This window comes from Oryctolagus cuniculus, chromosome 10 (assembly GCF_964237555.1).
Source record: "Oryctolagus cuniculus chromosome 10, mOryCun1.1, whole genome shotgun sequence".
Lineage (NCBI taxonomy): Eukaryota > Metazoa > Chordata > Mammalia > Lagomorpha > Leporidae > Oryctolagus > Oryctolagus cuniculus.
Window position 1 is genome coordinate 36,052,265 of NC_091441.1, and position 21,147 is coordinate 36,073,411.

Here is a 21,147-nt window from a genome sequence, read left to right on the forward strand (position 1 = left end):
TAGATTTGCAAAAAAAAAAAAAAAAATAGAAAGAATAAATAATAAGAAGAAATAAAAAGAGATGAAGGGAAAAAGAAAGAGGAAGAAAGAAAAGTCAGGAAAACAGTCAGTCCCTGGTGCTTTTCCTGGGCATTAGAGGCTCAGGGATGACATCACCAAGAGCCAATCAGAGCTCTCCAGCTTTGTTCAGGTTCTGAAGCCATGTCATCATTGCCGATGTAGCCCAGAAATGAAAATAGAACCATCTCTAAATATACAACAATGAGAGTCAAGCACTGCTTTAAAAGGATGAGAGAACCAAGGAAAATTCCTTAAAGAAACTAGAATTTGACTTCCGTAGTCACTAGCCTTGGTGTTTATTTTAGTCTGTTCTGCTTGAGGTTGTAGAAACAGGCAGTCAAAGCTAAATAGTACACAACTGAGTCCACCACTCATCATTCCAGTTTGCCCCTGGATATGGGGCTGAACTGACTCTTTCCCAAAAGGTGGCAGTGGGATCATGGACAGTGTCTCTGGTGAGGGAATATAGCAGGTTTAAAATGCTCCCCAGCAAGGTGGGCAAGTAGCTGTCATTGTCAATACGTTTCACTTAGTTAAAAGCACAGTTTACAGTTGTTGAAGTTTGATTGATCTGTTGATAAACACTAATGTTTTCCAGTTGACAATTTCTCCATGTTAATTTCTTTAACGCTGGCAGACCTGCTTGGCAGGGCCCTATAAATAGTATCAGTGTCATCATCCTTTTTAAGTTATTAATGAGCCATCGCGCTTCAAGGGGCTGGGATTTGGGGACAGGTTGTGCTTGACTGCAGTTTCTGACATTGATACGTTAGTATTGGAACTTGGTTGAGAAGGGAACGAATTTTTTTTTTAACTTAATAGTACTGGCCAAATACATTCATAATAAAAGAGAGTTGTTAGTAATTAGTGGCCAATTAAACTTCAGAGAGAGAAATAAAGCACTGAGGGCCCACACCAAGCGTGCCCTTGATGCAGAGGCATTAGTATTGTCCCTACCTCAACTGCAGCTGCCCTCTGCTTTCTTTGCTACCTCTCTGTACACACAGCACACCCTGTTATCACTGAAATGAATGAATGGCTTACTCTAGAAATCAGCTTCGGTCCAGACTGTTCTGTCTGCCAACTGCTGATGGGGGACCAGAGCAGACTTCTCCAATTAACAGATCCCCATCAGGCAGCTGGATGCACTGTGTCTGTTTGTGGACAGCACATTGCAGCAGCTGAGCCTCTGCTGAGGTCTCCTGCACTGATGTACATGAGCCTAAAAACAGGACAGGCAAACGGACAAGGTAGAACAATACCTTTGGAAAGCAGTCTCTCAGTGGAAGTTTTCTCACCCCCTAGAGACAGCTCAAAGGAACACCAAATGCAGCACACATTCACAATGTAGAATTGATTTTCATTGTGGATGCAGAACTGCTGGGAAAGTGCATTGTCTCTTAATGGGAGTCACTCAAAGGAAATCCTGGCCTAACTAGTCTACCAGAACAACCAAGTCTTGAGTTCTTAAACTGCACGGCTGACCATAAGACCCCTTGCTGAACTAGGATTCTTTACTTACATGTTTGTCTGCATATCTTTCTTCTAATTATCTTATTTTCCTTCAGTTTGAAAAACTAGTTGCTAGTAATGTTTATTACCTTCAGGAGTTACCTTGGACTTCTGTCACATTAATAAATATATTACTACTTTTTTTTTGACAGGCAGAGTTAGACACTGAGAGAGAGAGAGAGACAGAGAGAAAGGTCTTCCTTCCGTTGGTTCACCCCCCTAAATGGCCACTACGGCTGGTGCGCTGTGCCGATCCGAAGCCAGGAGCCAGGTGCTTTCTTCTCGTCTCCCATGCAGGTGCAGGGCCCAAGCACTTGGGCCATCCCCCACTGCCTTCCTGGGCCACAGCAGAGAGCTGGACTGGAAGAGGAGAAACCGGGACAGAACCGGCTCCCCAACCGGGACTAGAACCTGGGGTGCCAGCGCCACAGGCCTAGTGAGCTGTGGCGCCGGTCAAATATGTTACTACTTTTATGTCAAAAACTTCTAAATGACTTTTAAAAACCAACAATTTAATAATTATAAGTTAAACAATGTATCACATTTAGATGTTTTTGGGTATTGAAACGTCAAGGAATGCAGATGCTAATGTTCTGGTATGAGAGTACTTTAATAGTTCACGAAAATTAAATTAAAATAATGCACAATATCTATGAGATTTTAAAAATGTTTTCAATTAAATATGTTATAATAATACATTTCTCTGGGGTACAAAAATGACACTTTTATGCAATGTGTATTGATCAAGTCAGGGCAATCAATATCTCTATGTCCCCAACACCATCCATGTTTTTTCATGAACTTTTTGAAGACCCCTGTTTTAGCCCCCATATAAGAAGTGTAATGATGTTGGAACACAAAAATATAGTGATGAACTTAAATATTCAGTGTCTACTAGGGATGTTTATATATTTATTAATATTTATTTACTTATTTTATTTGAAAGGCAGAAAGTGTGTGTGTGTGTGTGAGAGAGAGAGAGAGATAGAAAGAGAGAAAGAGAGAGAGAGAGAGATAGTTCTCATCTGCTGGTTTATCCCCCAATTACTGCAATATCCTTGATGAGACCAGGCCCAAACCAGGAGACACGAACTGAATCTGTGTCTTCCACATGAATATCAGAAACCCATCTACTTGAGCCAACATCTGCTGCCTCTCAATGTTTGCATCAGCAGAAAACTGGAATTGGGTACATAGCCCGAACACAAACTCAGGTACTAACATATGGGATTCGAATATTCTAAGCAACATCTTAACTGCTATGTCAAATGCTGGACCCTACTTAAAACAGTTATCTCTTTTATTTATTTATTTATTTATTTATTTATTTGACAGGCAGAGTGGACAGTGAGAGAGAAAGACAGAGAGAGAGGTCTTCCTTTGCCGTTGGTTCACCCTCCAATGGCCGCCGCGGCCAGCGCACTGCGCTGATCCGATGGCAGGAGCCAGGTGCTTCTCCTGGTCTCCCATGGGGTGCAGGGCCCAAGCACTTGGGCCATCCTCCACTGCACTCCCGGTCCACAGCAGAGAGCTGGCCTGGAAGAGGGGCAACCGGGACAGAATCTGGCACCCCGACCGGGACTAGAACCCGGTGTGCCGGCGCCGCAAGGCGGAGGATTAGCCTAGTGAGCTGCGGCACCGGCCAAAACAGTTATCTCAACTCAACAAAAATGAATATGGCCTTTCAGTTTCTCAACTCTATCTATGTCACATTCCCTAAGAAAATAATTCAGCAAAAATAACAGAATAAAAGGCAAAGCTGATATACCACTTCATTCTATGATTATCTAATTAAGATGCCTACAATCCAAAGTACATTACAGGAAATTTGGGTTTATATATTTCTGCAAATCAAAACTTCTACCACAAATTTATTATTGATAAACTGACATCAAAGACACAAATGTCTGAATTCAATAATCTTAGTCATATTTAGAAGCATTGAAAGTTATATTTTAAAAATGTTTTTCAATGTCTTTTAAGTTAAGCAAGTTTCATATATTTCATATGTACAGATTTAGGAACATGGTGACACTTCCCTCCCTACAACACTTCAATGCTTCCTCCTCTTCCCTCTCACATTCCCACTCCTAATTTTTACAAAAATCTATTTTCAATATATTTAATTATCATACAGTTAACCCTATTCTAAGTAAAAGAGTTCAAAAAACAGTATGAAGAGAAAAATAAATAAGCTAAAAAAATTGAAAAACATTGTTCCTCAATGGAAGAGTCAAGGGCTATAAATAATCATTGAACCTCAAAATGTCTATTTCAATCCAATTCATTACGTTTCAGGTACTCTGTTAGTTACCTTGGACCCAGGAAAATGTATGATATCTGTCCTTTTGGGACTGGCTTATTTTACTAAGTATAATGGTTTCCAAGTTGTGTCCATCTTGTTGCAAAAGAAAGGGTTTCATTTTTTTTTTTTTTTACGGCTGAGTAGTACTCCATAGTGTTTATATACTATTACTTCTTTATCCACTCAACAGTTGATGGGCATCTGGGTTGATTCTGGGTTGATTCCATATCTTAGCTATTGTGAATTGAGCTGCAGTGAACTTGGGGGTATAGATCACCCTCTTATATGCTGATTCCTTTTGGTTTCTGTAAATTCCCAGGAGTGGGATTGCTGAATCATATATGTAGGTCTATCAGATTTCTCCATACGGTCTTCCACAGTGGCCACACTAGTTTACATTCCTTCTAACAGTAGACCAGGGTACCTTTTTCCCCACGTCCTTGCCAGCATTTGTTGTTTGTTGTTTTGAATAGCTTTAAAGAAATTGGAATTAATTCTTTAAATGTGTGGTAGAATTCAGCAGTGAAGCCATTTGTTCCTGGGCTTTTCTTTGTTCAGTGGGCCTTTGTTACTGACTCAATTTCCATCATGGTTACTGGTCTATTTAGGATTTCTATGTCTTCATGTCTCAATTTTGGTAGATTGCATGTGTCTAGGAATCTATCTACTTCTAGGTTTCCCAGTTTGATGGCACACCAGCTCTTTGTGATAGTTCTTGATGATTACTTTTATTTCTGTGGTATTGTTGTTATATTTCCTTTTTCATCTCTGATTTTATTGACTTGGGTATTCACCCTCTTTTGTTTGGTTAGTTGGGCCAGTGGTGTGTCAATTTTGTTTATTTTTTCAAAAAAAAAAAAAAAGCTTTGCATTTCACTGATTTTTTTTGCTTCAATTTTTTTTCTTCTCTAATTTTTAGTTATTTCTTTCCTCTTTCTAATTTTGGATTTGATTTGTTGTTGTTTATCTGGTCCTTGAGCTTCATTTTAGCTCATTTATTTGGTACCTTTCAAATTTCTTCACGAAGACACTGATTACTGTAAGCATCCCTCAAAACACTGCTTTTGCTGTAATTATTTCTCTAAATAGGACTTCTAGTCCATTCTCTCTTTCCATACCTTCAGGAACACACATATGTTGGGGTGTTTGATAGTATCTCATAAATCCCCAATACTGTTTTTTTTTGTTTGTTTTAAATTTGTCATCTACTATACCTTTCTTTCTTGTATTCTTAAAGCTTTTATTTAATGAATGCGAATTTCATAGGTACAACTCTAGGAATATAGTGGTTCTTCCCCCCATACACATCCCATCCTCCCACCCCTGCTCTTGTCCCACCTCCTACTCCTCTCCCAACTCATTCTTCATTTAGATTCATTTTTAATTTAACTTTATATACAGAAGATCAACTCTATACTAAGTAAAGATTTCAACAGTTTGTGCCCACACACACCCACAACATATAAAGTACTGCTTAAGCACAGTTTTGCAGTTAATTCTCATAGTACAACTCATTAAGGACCGAAGTCCCAAATGGGGAGTAAGTGCACAGTGACTTCTGTTGTTAATTTAGCAATTAAAACTCTTATATATGACATCAATGATCACCTGAGGCTCTTGCCATGAGCTGCCAAGGCTATGGAGCCTTTTGTGACCATAAACTCTGTCAGTATTTGGACAAGACCATAAGCAAAGTTAGCTTCCTGCTAATGCATACTATGAGAGGCAACAGGTGATGGTTCAAACACTTAGGTCTCTGCCACATGTTTGGAAGATCCTGATGGAGTTTCTAGCTCCTGACTGTGGCCTGGCTTAACCCTGGATGTTGTGGGTATTTGGGGAGTGGAATAGCAGATGGGCCTCTCCTGCTTTCTGTTCTCCCTTATTCAAATAATTAAAAATAAATAAATATTTTAAATAACATGAGTTCATGGATAATTTGGTAGTATATCTTCTCTCTGAAAAGTGCAGGCAACAAATCATAGCAGTTATCTTGCTCATTAAAAGCTATAGTTTTAATATATCTCATGACAATTTCCAAGGGATGCCCATTTTTTTTAGATTTCAGAATACATTTTTCTACCCACAAATTCTTCAAAGACTTGATTAAAACGTCTTTTCACAGATGTAGAACAACTTAAAACAATTTTAAACAATTGAACCAAGCAAGGGAAAAATCTGTTTTAGAGAACTCTATTTCATCACTGCTGTTTCTGCAACTCAAGGTAACACTGCAGATGAAACAGAAACTTCTCAGTTGCTGTATTTCTTGGAAGAGGGTGGTGTTTCCAGAAGTAATCTCTCTTGGCCTAGATCTAGGAAAGATCCTTCTTTTGTCCAACAGAACAGTGGAGAGTATTGCAGGAAGTCTTCAATGCTCATTCTATTCAGTGAATCACACACCAACACCATTCAGTAAACAATAATCATATTTCTCATGCTGTAGAAGGAAACCTCAATAATATTTTTCTTTATTCTATAATTCTAGGATATGAAGGTTGCAGTTGTAGAAACACAAATGTTACTATAGATTTAATTTTTAAAAATATATATTCTCAGGCTATAGGTTCTGGTCATTCCTCATTCACCTTATTGTCTATTTCAGGATTTTGCAAAGAAATTTTATACATGCGGAAGATAACAAGCACATATTTGTTGTCACAATATCCTCCATGTACAACAGCTATTCCAATGGCTACATTTTAGGGAGACCAAGATATCAGCCTCCAACACAAACATCTCTGTCCCCTCCTTGTAGGGAATTCACTATTCACATAACCCCCCTCCCCTCACCTGGCATGATGTCACACAGTCATCTCTGTTTTGTCTTGTAGAAAAAACCCTGCACAAATGACCATATCTCTGTAGATGTTACTCATTTGGCCCTAACAACTGCTTTTATACTGAAAATGACAAGTGGTGGGTAATAATGCATGGAATGAACAAACAGTTACCCTATTATCAAAGAACTATACCATTATGGTTGCCTACTGCCTTGACTGAAGGAGAAGGCCCAGCAGCAACCTTAGAATAGTTTTTCAATAAATGTTAAGTGATATACTTATATAGACACGTGTCTTATAATGACATTTCAGTCAATGATGGATCAAATGCACAATGAGGCCATAAAATTATGGCTAGATCATTTTATCTATTTTATGTTAAATATACTCTATAGTGTTTGCTCAATGATAAAATTGCCGAATGATACATTTCTTAAAACATATCCCTGTAATTAAAGTATATATGACTGTACAAAGGAGAGAGCTTCAAAAAGTTTGTAGGCAAATGCACTTTATTTTTCAGTTTCATTTTCTTACAAGCTTTTTGAAGCTCATATACATTTAAAACTTTTTTAAAAGGTTCAATATTTTTCAATGAAGAATTGAAGAAGAAATAGTTTGACTCTTCATTGTTCACAAATTATTTTTTTTATCTGGATACATTATGCTATGTAAATTTATAAATAACAAAAATTTTATTTTTCACAATTCTGGAGTCTGAGAAGTCCAAAGTCAAGGTACCAACAAATTTTGGGTCTGGTGAAGGACCTTTGCTCATAGATGGCACCTTTTTAGTGTACCCTTACTTGACTGTAGAGATGGACAAATCCTTCAGACATTCTTCATAGGGACACAATCTCCATCAAGAGGATGAAGTCCTCATGTCTTAATTACCTCTCCAATGCTCCATCTCTTAATATAGTCACCTGGTGGTGTGGGATTTCAACAAATGAGTTTATGTTGTAACGTAGACATTCAATCCATAGCATTCAATACATCTCTTTCTTTTTTATTATTTGACAGGCCAAGAGAGAGAACAAGAGAAAGTGCACACCCATCTGCTAACTCATGTCCCAGATGCTTCCAACAACCAGTCTGGACCAAAGCCAGGAGCTGTGAACCTTGTCCAGTTCTTCCACATTAGTTGCAAGAACCTAATGAATACTTGAGCCATCACCTGCTCCCTCCCAGTGAGTGTATTAGCAGAATTCCAGAATCATGAGTGGAGCTGTAATTAAAACTCAGACACTATAATATGGGATGTAGGGTCTTACCCAGCACCTTATCCACTGGAACATTCTAAGTTGTATACTATTAAATGTGTGATTGACACGTCTCAGTTGATATGTCTGCATTTCTATCATCACAAATAAATATTTGTTAACTATCTACTAGAAAACATTTGAATAAACTATAAATATAGATAAAAGTTACTGTGTTGGCAAGTCTAAGTGATATTCTATTGTGTAGCAAAGATGATGTCTCCAGAAATTTTCCTAAATATAGAAAAATTTATGTTGAGTCAATTTATAGAATGATTGACTAATTCCTATTAATTATTTTAACTATCAGGCCCTCCACACAGACTTCAGAGATGTTCTATTGAATATTCTGCCAGGATTTCAGTGTAATGAGATGTGTGTTAAAACCCTATAAAGAAAGCCACTACCATTTGTACATAATATGTGTAGAGAAGAGCACAAAGATAAAGGTCTCCTGATTTTCTTTAGTAAATTTCGGTGAACATGGCACATTGTCTTCCATTGATTTTAGTTGTGAAACTTATCAAATTTTAATAGTGTAGACACTGTGTATTCTGGGAAATGGTCAACTAGTAGTCAGTGTTTTGTGTTACTGCCTCTTTCATCCTGTGAATGGCATATACTTAGAAAGACATTGCCAATCCCTCAAGATAAACACAAACAAAGAAGTCTTAAAACCTTCCACTCCAAAATATAAACTGGATGCTCCCTCAAGCTAAAACATTTCTAGAATACTCTATGCTTTATTGATTTCTCTTTTCCCTGAGCTCTCAAAGCTCTTAAACTCTGTATCACACAATTAAGCACACTTTCTTATATCATCTAATGCTGTTAACTAATTGTTTCATGTGTGTTGGCCTCGTTCAATGTGGTTGTTAATGAATCTTGGGTAGAAATCCTCCATTTTCTTTTTGCCATCCACCATCAAGAAAATCCTGGAACTGTAAAACACACAAATAATCCATTGAAATACTGATTAATTGCTCAATGTACTTGAATTAACAAATTATATCCTAAATTTGAGTTCTATTTTATTTTGGCTAGATTTCCATAAGAGGATGATACAATGAAAGGTCATGAATGAGGAATTAAAAATGGTAACTCAGATTTTAGCCAGTTGCTGAATAGTCTATTCTCAAAGAAAATTAAATTACTTAAGAAAATGGCATTGTATTCCCAGAGAAATTTTTGAGAACTTGAACATAACAAGGAAAATTAGGGAGACAATCCAAGGCTTAGAACTGCTATTGAAGAAAACTAGAAATTTCAACTTTAAATTTCTGTTTTCAGTGTTTTCTCCACTGGGGGAAAATGCCTTGGAAATGTTCAAGTCTTCTAAATCAAGTAAGATTGAATCTCTATTCTTAAATAAATATTTGTGGTTCTGAATTGTAAGCATAATGGCAAAGGAATGTTAGAAATATCAGCAAACAAAGGGCGCTAAGGTTGAGAGCAATATTAGCCCAATAAAGAACTCAGAGAAATAAATTTGAATAAAGGAAATGCTTATAGAAGAATGGCAAGAATTAAGGGATACAAGAAGGCAAATTGGAACAGTCATAGACTAACAGCTATTAAATGTTAATTCCATCTCTATACCTAAACAAGCAGAGGAAATAATGTTTCAGTAATCCACTGTAAGCCTATGGAGGATGGGCTAATCAGAAAGAACTTGAGTAAAGGACAAAAATAGTCACTGCCAGAGATGTGGTTCTGAAGCAGGAAGGAACAGAGAAAGGACCCGTCCCTTCTTTTGGCTTCTGATTTATTTTTTGTAACTCCCATTTAACTGGAGATCAGCCAGTAAAACAGTGATATAGTTTATAGGGTTAACCATTAAGACCATAAAAGCAGTTGAGGCAAGATAAAGATTGGATAGGGAGTCAGAAAAATGGAGAATAACCAGCACCAGATACTCCATTAGTCCTTTGACATTCATTCTTGCCATTAACATGGATGAGAAAATTCTTATTTCCAATGTAGGGGAGAAAGTCCCAGGAGTCTTTCTTAAATTATCTCAATTTTTTTTCTCTGTAAATCTACTCCCAATTTCTTCACAATTAGTAGTATTAACTGCCACTATCATGCTTCATACAAAGTAGCAGGGGAGAAAGTGGGGAATAAAAAAAAATGATGAACGACCAGTTAATATAAGATAGTCATCAATACTACTCCTTGCCTCTTTAATTAGTCTTAAGGTTAGCATAACTTAATTTTCTCATTACTCATTTTACCCTTTCTCCAGACTTTTCCTGTACAAAATATTTTACCTGGTGGGATAACCCAGAACTCCATTGCACAGAAACTGACTATTCAATAATCTTGCCTACATTTACTTCCTAAAGTTTTCTTTAAAGTAGTATTTATATAGTACTAAGTATAGTCACAGTGAATCCTAGGGGCTCAAGGCTTACTCTGCCACACCTTTATTGTGTATCATCACTGAATTTCTTTTCCAGGACATTGATTGAATCAGGAAGATGGAGGCAAACTTCAGTTTGCAATTTAATGAAACCATGGCCATATTCTCCAGTGTGTCTGTATCAATATAGACAGGTTAGGTTACACTGTGGCAATAAATGACCCCAAAATCTCTGTCACTTATAAAATTGATTCTACTTTTATGCAATGCATTTCTTATTGCTTGACTATACCTTGTCTGACATAATTTTTTTAAATTTTAATATTTTTTTAAATTTTTATTTACAAACAGAAATTATACATATTTATGTGGTACAATGTAATATTTTGATACATGCATACATTTTAATGATCATATTATGGTAATTAGCAGCTATCACTTAATATATTCAAGGTTTCTTTGTAGTGTGTACATTCAGAAGTCTTTGTTTTAGCTATTTATAAAAGTATGGTATGTTATTGTTAACTATTATTACCCTACTCTGCAAAAGCCAGATTGATAAAGCAACCTCTTTGTAAACATTTTTGATCATGTGGCAGATGGAAAAGAGAATATGTTGAGCCATTCACTGATTTTAAGAACTGCTACTTTGAAGTGGTCCATATCTATTATGACTACACCTTATTGGACAAATTAAGTCACAAGACTAATCCTGCTATAAGTAGAACAGGAAAGTTTGGTTCTCATACTGAGTGAGGAAGATAGTATCAGTGTCTAAAAATACAATCCACCAAACTCAATGAATACAAAGTCACTTGAATTAAAAGAAAAGTCTTGAATATAAGTCATCTGGATGTACAAGTTGCAATATGACATTTTTTTTTTTTTTGTCTAAGACTAATTTTGCAGTCTGAAGGACAATATCTTGACCTTGAGGGATGCTGTTTCCCAACTGGCTTCTCAGATTGTCATGAATAGTTATGAGCTAATTGGTGAATTCTTCTACCCCCCCTTCCTGCATTGCCATCTCTCTATTTAACCTTCCAATTCATTTCCTGTACTTTCTTCCATTGTTCTGTGGCCCAAGAGACTGACGTCTATCGCTTTCTTGTTTAGTTACCTTCAACTTGAAACAGACATTGTGAAGAACTATAGTCAGAAAGCAAGAGCAAAGAGAGAGTTGGGGATAATCTTTCCAAATCTCCCTCCTTTTTTTTTTGACAAGTAGCAGTGGCTGCATTATCTTCAGATGGAAATATTTTGTGTTTCATGTCTGTGCCATATACAATTTTTGAAGCTTTTAATAACTATGTACATCATGATGGCAGTATTTATAGTCAATCCAAATTTGAGAATTTTATAAATCACTGCTACAGAAACTTCAATGCCTGGGGGTAGAAAAATGTTTTTCATTTGTAGTGATGTCATATTTTTATAATCATGACATATTATAATGTGGTATTATTTTTATGTTCTAGGTTATCTATTGCCAGTATTCAAACTTTCATTCCTTGAACTTTGTTGTCCTTATGTAATGGAGTCCCAAGGATAGGATTTGGATTTTCTTTGCCTTCCAAATACCACATTCCTCTCACATCATCAAATAAATTCATCTCTGCCTTCCACTGATCATGATACTATTCAATTAATCTTACATTATGACTTAGTCAATAAGATCTCTGCACATGATTTATTTAGGACTCCTTGTTCTTAGGTGGGTGGGTTCATTGTATTTACTTATTTTGGCATATGTGACTTTTACTTCTGGTTATTATTTGAGTGAAAGAATAAATATTCTCTTTTAATCATATATTTTTATCATTTAATATCATATAATTGACTCCTTGCAAATATATGTAATAAAATATATTTTCTTTAGAGTCTCCATAGAGAGCAGTCAGTACCTCAGCATTCTTAGAAGGGAATCTGGGGGCCAGCACTGTGGCATAGTGGGTAAAGCCGCTCCCTGTAGTGCCAGAATCCCATACGGGTGCTGATTAGAGTCCCAGCTGCTCCATTTCCGATCCAGCTCTTTGCTATGGCCTGGGAAAGCAGTAGACAATGACCCAAGTCCTTGGGTCCCTGTACCCATGTGGGAGACCTGGAAGAGGCTCCTGGCTTCTGGATTTGGATCAGCCCAGCTTTGGCTGCTGCAGCCATTTGGTGAGTGAACCAGCAGATGGAAGACCTCTCTTTCTCTGTCTCTCTGCCTCTACCTCTCTGTAACTCTGCCTTTCAAATAAATAAATAAATCTTTAAAAAAAATAAGAAGAGAATCTGTAGAGTTTAGAAAGATCACAATTTTGCTTTTACAGTTGCCACCACAGTAAAATTAATTTGCAGGTACTGCAAAGACTCTTTAAGGCGATCAGAGTAGAATAGTGGCTTGAGAAGCTGGTAGACTGGAGCAGGAAAGAAGAAAGCAGAAGAATAAAGAAATAGGAGGAGCTAAGGATCCGTTATGCTCCATGCTATTTTGGTGAGTATGATCCTAATTAGAAACAGCTGATATCTAGATAGCACTGTTCGTGAAGAGCAACTTCCAAAATTTCTAGACACTAATGCTAAATCATCCTATGAAAGAAGAGGACAGATTTCTTGCAGCCTTTCTAGCAGTTTTTTTTTTTTTTTTTTTATAGCTATGTCTGAAGCTGCTTTGCAACACATTTTTCCCCCACAAGTGTTTGCTGTTCTGGCCTGAAATGCTTCCCTTCTTGCTTGTCTACCTTTAATTATTTTCACTATTTTCAAGATGCTTTTATGTAGTATTCTCTCCAGTGAACCTTTCCAATTCACCCCAGATCTGATTAATTTCTCTTCTAAACTATAGGACCTATTGTTATAGGGCTCCTTGGCTAATTAATCTTGTACTGTTACACTTCTCATACTGTTGCTTCATAATATTATTTAATTTTTCATGCATACATATTATCTTTCTACCTAAGAGAAGTCTTGAAAAAGTAAATTCACAAAGTCAGTTCAATTCAGTGCACTGGAGACTATACAATGCTTGGATTGGTAACACACCATTCGATTAAGCAAGTGTGGCAGCCCCACCTAAACAGAATTGCTTTTATCTTCCATGATTCAGAGTAGCCTTAATAAGAATCCCCCTGTTATAGGATAGGAATTTTTTTTTAGATTTTTATTTATTTTATTTGAGAGGTAGAGCTACAGACAATGAGAGGGAAAGACAGAGAGAAAGGTATTCCTTCATTTGGTTCACTCCCCTAATGACTGCAGCAGCCAGAGCTGCACTGATCCAAAGCCAGGAGCCAGGCACTTCTTCTCAGTCTCTCACATGAGTACAGGGGCCCAAGGACTTGGGCCATCGTCTGCTCCTTTCCCAGGCCATAGCAGAGAGATGGATTGGAAGTGGAGCAGCCAGGACTAGAACCGGCACCCATATGGGATGCTGGTGCCTCAGGTGGAGGATTAATCTATTGAGCCAGCGCACCTTCCCCATATTGGATTTTTAAATTTGAAGAATTCTTCTCATGCAATAATTCACTCCTATGTGCTCAAATTGATGGAGAGAAGAGAGTGTATTTATCTAACAAAGAGTATACAGATGCTATTTTGAAGTATTTTCAAGAAAGTTGGAACAAATAAGGCAGTGACACCAAGGTGGTTGGGAAAGGAGGACTCGCTATGGTTTCCTAGACCTACTGTAGTTCCAGACAAGTAGTTTGCTTTCAAGATTTCAAAGGAGAATCATGCAGGCACTAAAACAAATTGTAGATTGGGGTTAAAACAAATTTTGTGATCCAAAGACATCAATAAATTAGAAGCTTAATAATTAGGAATTAAAGTATAATTAGAAATTAAAGTATAAAGCTTGGAGCACAAGGACATTGGTGTTGGGTGGCTGAAAGGAGTAATGCAGTAAAATTCACAATGAAAAAATAACTGCTGTGCACGTAGTTTGTGACAAGTCCAAGGAATATAAGTACTGATTGCCAGGTAAATCATAATGGGAGAATTCCTACAGACAAAATTTACAGAAAATGGAAATACTTGAGTTGCTTATATTATAAAAGTCTCCCACACAGGACACATACAATTTTTAATTAGTAAATTATTTAGAAAATTAAAATAATGTATTTTGATAATCTTATGATTATTCACCCTATAACAAAGGCCGCTCCTTAAGTACATATTAAAATCTGTTTTTATTCAGCCCTGAATGGTTTCTGCAAACCTCCATCCTCACACCAGGTCCACACACTGGGTAACACATAAAAGGAGAACTCAGGCTCTCTCTTGCTGTTCACAGGCTTAGTTCTCTACTGTTGGTCTTGACCCATTTTTTGTGCTGCATTACAGCTTGCTTTTGATCATCTCTGCCTCAGCCCTCATTTCTCATTCTCTCCTTTTTTAGCATCACCTTGTCTCACCCTGTCTTCTTGATGTGCTGCACTACCTTTCCAAGTTCTCCCCCCAGGAATACTAACTCCAGTGCCATGGATGAATGCTCCTCCTGTTATGACCAGGTCCTGGAACCCCCTGGCTCAGTGTTGGTCCCTTCAGTGTACTCTAACTTCTCTTGCTCCCTCTCTCCAGCTAGCGCACCCCCTTTAGTTCATTTCAGCTTCACAGTGGGCAGCAAGAATGTTATTAAATATTATACAACTATTCACTTCCCTATTATGAAAGATCATGTGCTATTCTTACTTGTGTCTACCATCATACATATCAAAAGACTAAACACTTGTTAAAAGTCTAAGACACAATTCATAATTTATCCATAGACTAGACAAACCTCAAGAATATAGGGGGAAATGGAGTTGTGGAAATACAAGGTGGTTGAAAAATATCAAACTTTTAATTTTGCAGTGTCATACCAGCATGAGCTTGTTACTAACTATTACAAACTGTCTTTTAAATGTGATAATGAATCAGTAAAGTTGGAAGATGAAGAAAAATGGTAGCAGATTTCCTTAAGTGCAGCAGGTTTCAACTAGGCTTAAACAATGACCTGTTTCCTCCTCTCATCTGGAGTGACAGAGCCAAATCCAAGTATCATAGCCTTTTTGCTCAGTTCAGGTGTTCCCTTACTGAACCCAGCTAAGTACTGAGTCTACACAGAAGAGAGTTATTTTTGGTCCCCAGAACTGGTTCATTGTTATAAAGATAACTATATTCAGCAACTAGTTTCAAAAAGAAGTTATCAATTACCCTAAATGATTATTATTATTTTCTCACCTATGATAAAACATCAACTCTAACAACATTATTTATGATCAACTTCCTCAAATTTCCTTCATATTTAGCCAACAGAGGATGAAGGAAAAATCAAAAAATTCTTTCTAACGTGGATACTTTAAGAGAAAAAGTTAAAGACTCAAGCAGATTGAGACATGAGTACTTTGCTGTCAAGAGCAGTATTGAGGGGCTGACATTATGACGCAGTAGGTGCAGCCACCACTGTGATAGCCTCCCATGTGAGCACTGGTTGGAGTCCTGGCTGCACTACTTCTGACCCAGCTCCCTGATAATGCACCTAGAAAAGAAGTGAAAGTTGGCTCAATTGCTTGGGCCCCTGCCACCCATGTGGGAGACCTGGATGGAGATCAAATTTCCTGGTTTCAGCCTGCCCCAGTCCTGATTAGTTCACTAATTGGAGCAGTGAACCAGTGGATAGATTTCTCTCTCTGTCTGTCTCTTTCCTTCTCTGTTTCTCCCTTTCCCTCTGTAATTCCACTTTTTAGGTTAATTCTTAGTTAATTCATTAATTAATCTTACAAAGAAAAAGGAGCAGTATAGAAGTTTATCACCTGCAGAAATTTGGTAGGTACTCAAGTATGTAGTGTAATCTTGGTCCATAACTTTTTTTTTGCTGTTATAATAACTTTATCTTGCATTTTAAAGGAGTCTATGAACAATTTCAAGAAAGCACCTTCTTATCCCATTATATTTTTATGACAGTTGTGAAAGCAGGCAATGAATATGTTACCAGCTAGAGCATCAGCATCTTGCAAGGATTTCAGATCAACTAACCACTCACCAAAAAAAATTTGGCAGCTTTTCTATCTTAATTTAATACAATGGCATATCCACTTTGATGTAAAACCTGGGCAACAAACTCTCTACAACACACTTTGCAAAATCAGTGGTGATTAGCAAACTAGTTAGCCTTGACACAGGACTGTACTCACTTGCCCGTGAAAGCCTGGAAATCAGTTTTGATATTGGCAACAGAACGTGCAGAATAATAAGTTTTGAACTGTAAGAAGCAGAGTAGGATGTCCGGAGGATTGCATCTGGTAATTGGCATGTGTGATAAGTGACATATTTCTTGATTTACATTCTCAAGACATTTTTATATTGTTCCTGTTGAAATCTTCCTTTGATTAAAACTTGGTTATCAGTATCCATAGAATCACTTGTATTCAATTTATCCAATAAAAATGCAAGGAGATGTTTGGGCAAAAAGTATAATAATTTACAGATACCTGTAAAGTTGAAAAAGTCTTCTTGATTCCCACTTGGATGACCTGTAGAGGTTTCATAACAAATTTCCTTTTCTCTCTAACAATCATATCTGGATTCTTTTCTCTCATGATATTGAATACAATATCTCTTTTTTTGCCTGCCCAAGCAGGGCCTGTCTGGTTACTCAATGAGATTCCATTGTCTTTCTTGCTGTCTTCATATTCTAAAGCTTGGTATTCTTCTTTTGCGTTTTACTATTATTTTTGCCAAGCAAAATTCTTAGGTCATCCTCAGGTTCATGTGGATCTTGAAAATCACTTTTTTAAAAAAATAATAATATAAACAGAACAGATTTCATGTATTTCATAGGTATAATTCTAAGAAATTAACTGTATTTTCTCCCTTTTGTGTCTCCCTCCCTCAAACCTCCTCCTTCATTCCTTTTTAGACTTTTAATTTTTGCAAAAACATAATTTCAATCCATTATATAATCACAGCCTTAGTGCACTACTTGCCATAATACTCACAAGTAAAAAGTTGAAAAACCATAGTTACACAGGAGTTAAACAAGAGCTAAAAACAACAATCAAATCACAAGATGTCCATTTCATTCCTATACATTTTTTGTATTCTATGTTAACTACTACATACCAGAGGAAATATGATATTTACCTATTTGGGGCTGGCCTATTTCACTAAGCATAATGGTTTCCAGTTGCATTCATTTTGTTGCAAAATACAAGATTTCCCTCTTTTTTATGACATAGTAATATTCCATAGTGAATACACACAACATTTTTTTTTTTATCCAGTCATCAGTTTATGGGAATCTGGATTGATTCCATATCTTAGCTATTGTGAATTGACCTGCAATAAAAATGAAGGTATAAATAACTCTTTCATAAGCTGATTTCATTTCCTTTGGGTAAATCCCCAGGAGTGAAATGGCTGGGTTGTATGGTAGATCTATTTTCAAATTTCTCAGGAATATCCATACTGTCTTTTATAATGATTGCACTAATTTACATCCCCAAAGAGAGTGCATTAGGGTAGTTTTTCCTCACATCCTCACCAGAATGTATTACTTTTTTGTTTTTGAATAATAACCATTCTATCTGGAGTTGGTGAAACCTCATTGTGGTTATGATTTGCATTTCCCTGTTGGCTAGTGATCCTGAATATTTTTTCATGTGTCTGTTTGCCATTTGTATTTCATCCTTTGAAAAATGCATGTTCATGACTTGCCCATTTCTTAACTGGAATGTTTTTTTTTTAATCTCTTGGTCCTGTGTATTAATCCTTTATCAGTTGCATAGCTTGTAAATATTTCCTACCATTCTATCGGTTGCCTCTTCAATTTGTTGAGTATTTTCCTTGCTGTGCAGAAGCATCTCAGCTTGATTTAATCCCATTTGTCGATTTTTGCTTCTATTACCTGTGCATATATCAATGTCTTGTAAAGTTTCCCTGATGTTTTCCTCTAGTAATTTGATGGTATCAGGTAGTAAACATACTTCTGCATGCATAGATGCAATTTTCAAACCCTATTTGTTGAGGAGACTGTCTTTTCTCTGGGGATTGGTTTTAGCTCATTTGTCAAAGTTTAGTTGGTTGTAGCTGCATGGATTAATTTCTGGGGATTCTATTCTGTTCCATTGGTTTACATGTCTATTTTTGTGCCAGTATCTGGATATTTTGATTATAGGTATCCTGCTATTGAAGTCTCACATTATAACACCTCAGGTTTTGTTTTTCTTGATTGAAATGGCTTTACTTATTCAGAGTCTCTTGTGTTTCCGTATGAAATCTGACACCATATTTCTAAGCCACAGAGCAAGTCTCAGCAAATTCAAAAGAGAATTGAAATCATACCATGTATCTTTTTTGACCACAAAGGAATAAAGATGAAAATTAACAACTTAAGAAATTCTCAGGGACTGGTCTTATAGTGTAGCAAGTAAAGCCAAAACCTGCAATGCCAGCATCTCACATGGGTGCCAGTTTGTGTTCTGGCTGTTTCACTTCTGATTCAACTCCCTACTATGTTCCTGGGAAAGCAGGAGAGGATGGTCCAAGTCCTTGGACCTCTATACACCAGTAGGAGTCCCAGAAGAAATACTAGGTCCTGGCTTCACTTAGGTTTAGTTCTGGCCATTGCAGCCATTTGTGGAGTGAACCAGCAGATGGGAAAACCTCTCTCTCTCTCTCTCTCTCTCTCTCTCTCCCCTCTCTCAATCTCTCTGTGTGTGTTTGTGTGTGTATGTGTGTGTCTCCCTCCCTCTCTCTCTCTGTAACTTTCAAATAAATAAAAAATACTTCTTAAGAAAATGAAACTCTTGAAAATATGCAAACACATAGAGATAGAACAACATACACAAAAATGAACAGTGAGTCATAGAAGAAATCAAAACAGAAATGAAAAACTGCCTAGAAATGAATGAAGGTGACAACATGACATATCTAAACTTATAGGGTGCAGCAAAAGAAACATTAGGAGGGAAAGTTTATAGCAATTAGCACCTACATCAATAAATTGGGAAGGCATCAAATAAACTATTTAACAATGCATCTGAAAGACCTACAAAAATAAAAGCAAACAAGATCCAAAAGTAGTAAGAGGGAAGAAATAATTTAAAAATACAGAAAATATAAATAAAATTGAAACAAAAAATACACAAGATCAGTGAGATAAAGAACTGGTTTTCTGAAAAATAAACAAAACACTATCGGCCCAACTAACCAACAAACAAAAAGAGGGAGAAGACCTAAATAAATAAAATTGCAGATGAAAAAGGAAATATTACAACAGATACTAGAGAAATAAAAAGGAATGGCTACAAACAGCTATATGCAAACAAAGTGGAAAATCTAGAAGGAATGGATAGATTTCTGGACACATTATGTCTACCAACATTGAACCTTGAAGATGTAGAAATCCTAAATAGACCAATAACCAAGATGGAGATTGAATCTATAGTGAAGTCTCTCCCAAGAAAGAAAAGCCCAAGACTGGATGTCTTCACTGCTTAATTCCACCAATTTTTAAAAGAAGAGCTAATTTCAATTTTTCTTAAACTATTCAAACCAATTAAAATGGAGAGAAACCTCCCCAAATCCTTCTATGAAGCCAATATCATCTTAATTCCCAAACCAGAAAAAGATACAACAAAGAAAGGGAACTATAAATCAGTATCCCTGATGAACATAGATGCAAACATCCTCAACGAAATACTAGCAAATCAAATTCAATATCATATCAGAAAGATCATTCATCCAGACCAAGTGGGATTTATCCCTGGTATGCAGGGATGGCATATCATACACAAATCAATAAATGTAATGTATCACATTAACAAATTGATAACTAAAAGCCATATGATTATATTAATAGTTGTAGAGGAAGCATTTGATAAAATACAACATCCTTTCATGGTATTGGGTATAAAAGAACATTCCTCAACACAATCATGGCAGTATATGACAACTACAGCCAGCATCATATTAAGTGGGGAAAAGCTGGAAGCATTTCCACTAACATTTGGAATCAGACAAGGATGCCTATTTTTACCATTGCTATTCAATATAGTCCTAGAAGTTTTAGCCTGAGCCATTAGGCAAGAAAAAGAAATCAAAGAGATACAAATTGGAAAGGAGACAGTCAGACTATCCCTATTTTCAGATGACATGGTTCTATATATAGGAGAACTAAAGTCTCCACTAAGAAACAATTGGAACTTGTAAGAGAGTTTGATAAAGTTACAGTATATAAAATCAGCACACAAAAATCAATCACCTTCGTACACACAAAGACATGGCTGAGAAAGTACTTGTAAAATCAATCCCATTCACAAGAGCTACAAAAATTTTTATATACCTTGGAATAAATTTAACCAAGGATGTGAAAGATCGCTACAATTAAAATTAAATATCCTTAAAAAAAGAAATAGAAGAAGACACAAGAAAATGGAAAACTCTCCCATGTTCATAGATGAGAAGAAATAATATCATCAAAATGTCTATACTACCACAAGTAATATACAGACTTATTGCAAACGTCACTTTCATTCTTAAGGTCTTTAACATCTTCTTCACCTGCATAAACATAAAATATATTTCTGGTTTTTTCTTCTTTTTCTTTTGATTAAAGTTCAAATCACACCGATCATCAGAAGTGCCTTTTATCCTGCTGTCCTCTTTTTCAGCCTCCATGGCTTTGTCCTCAGTTGGCTCTGGTTCTACTTCTTTTGTTCCCAAATCCTGGGTCTCTTCTGTCTGGGCATCTGCTTCCTCATCTAGCATAAAAGGCTGCTTCTTCTTTTTCTTCTTCTTCTTACTCATACTAGGATCAAAAATCATGTCGTTCCTGGACAAGGTTGTGGCTTGAGTGAGCTCAACAAGGATAGGGTGGGGGGCCGGCGTCGCGGCTCA

The 21,147-nt window shown here is 36.6% G+C and overlaps 1 pseudogene; it reads right to left on the bottom strand.

Moving 5' to 3' along the window:
- Positions 1-16,438: 16,438 nt before the first annotated feature.
- Positions 16,439-21,147, bottom strand: part of LOC100355698 (eukaryotic translation initiation factor 2 subunit 2-like) — a 135,265-nt pseudogene continuing 130,556 nt past the window's right edge.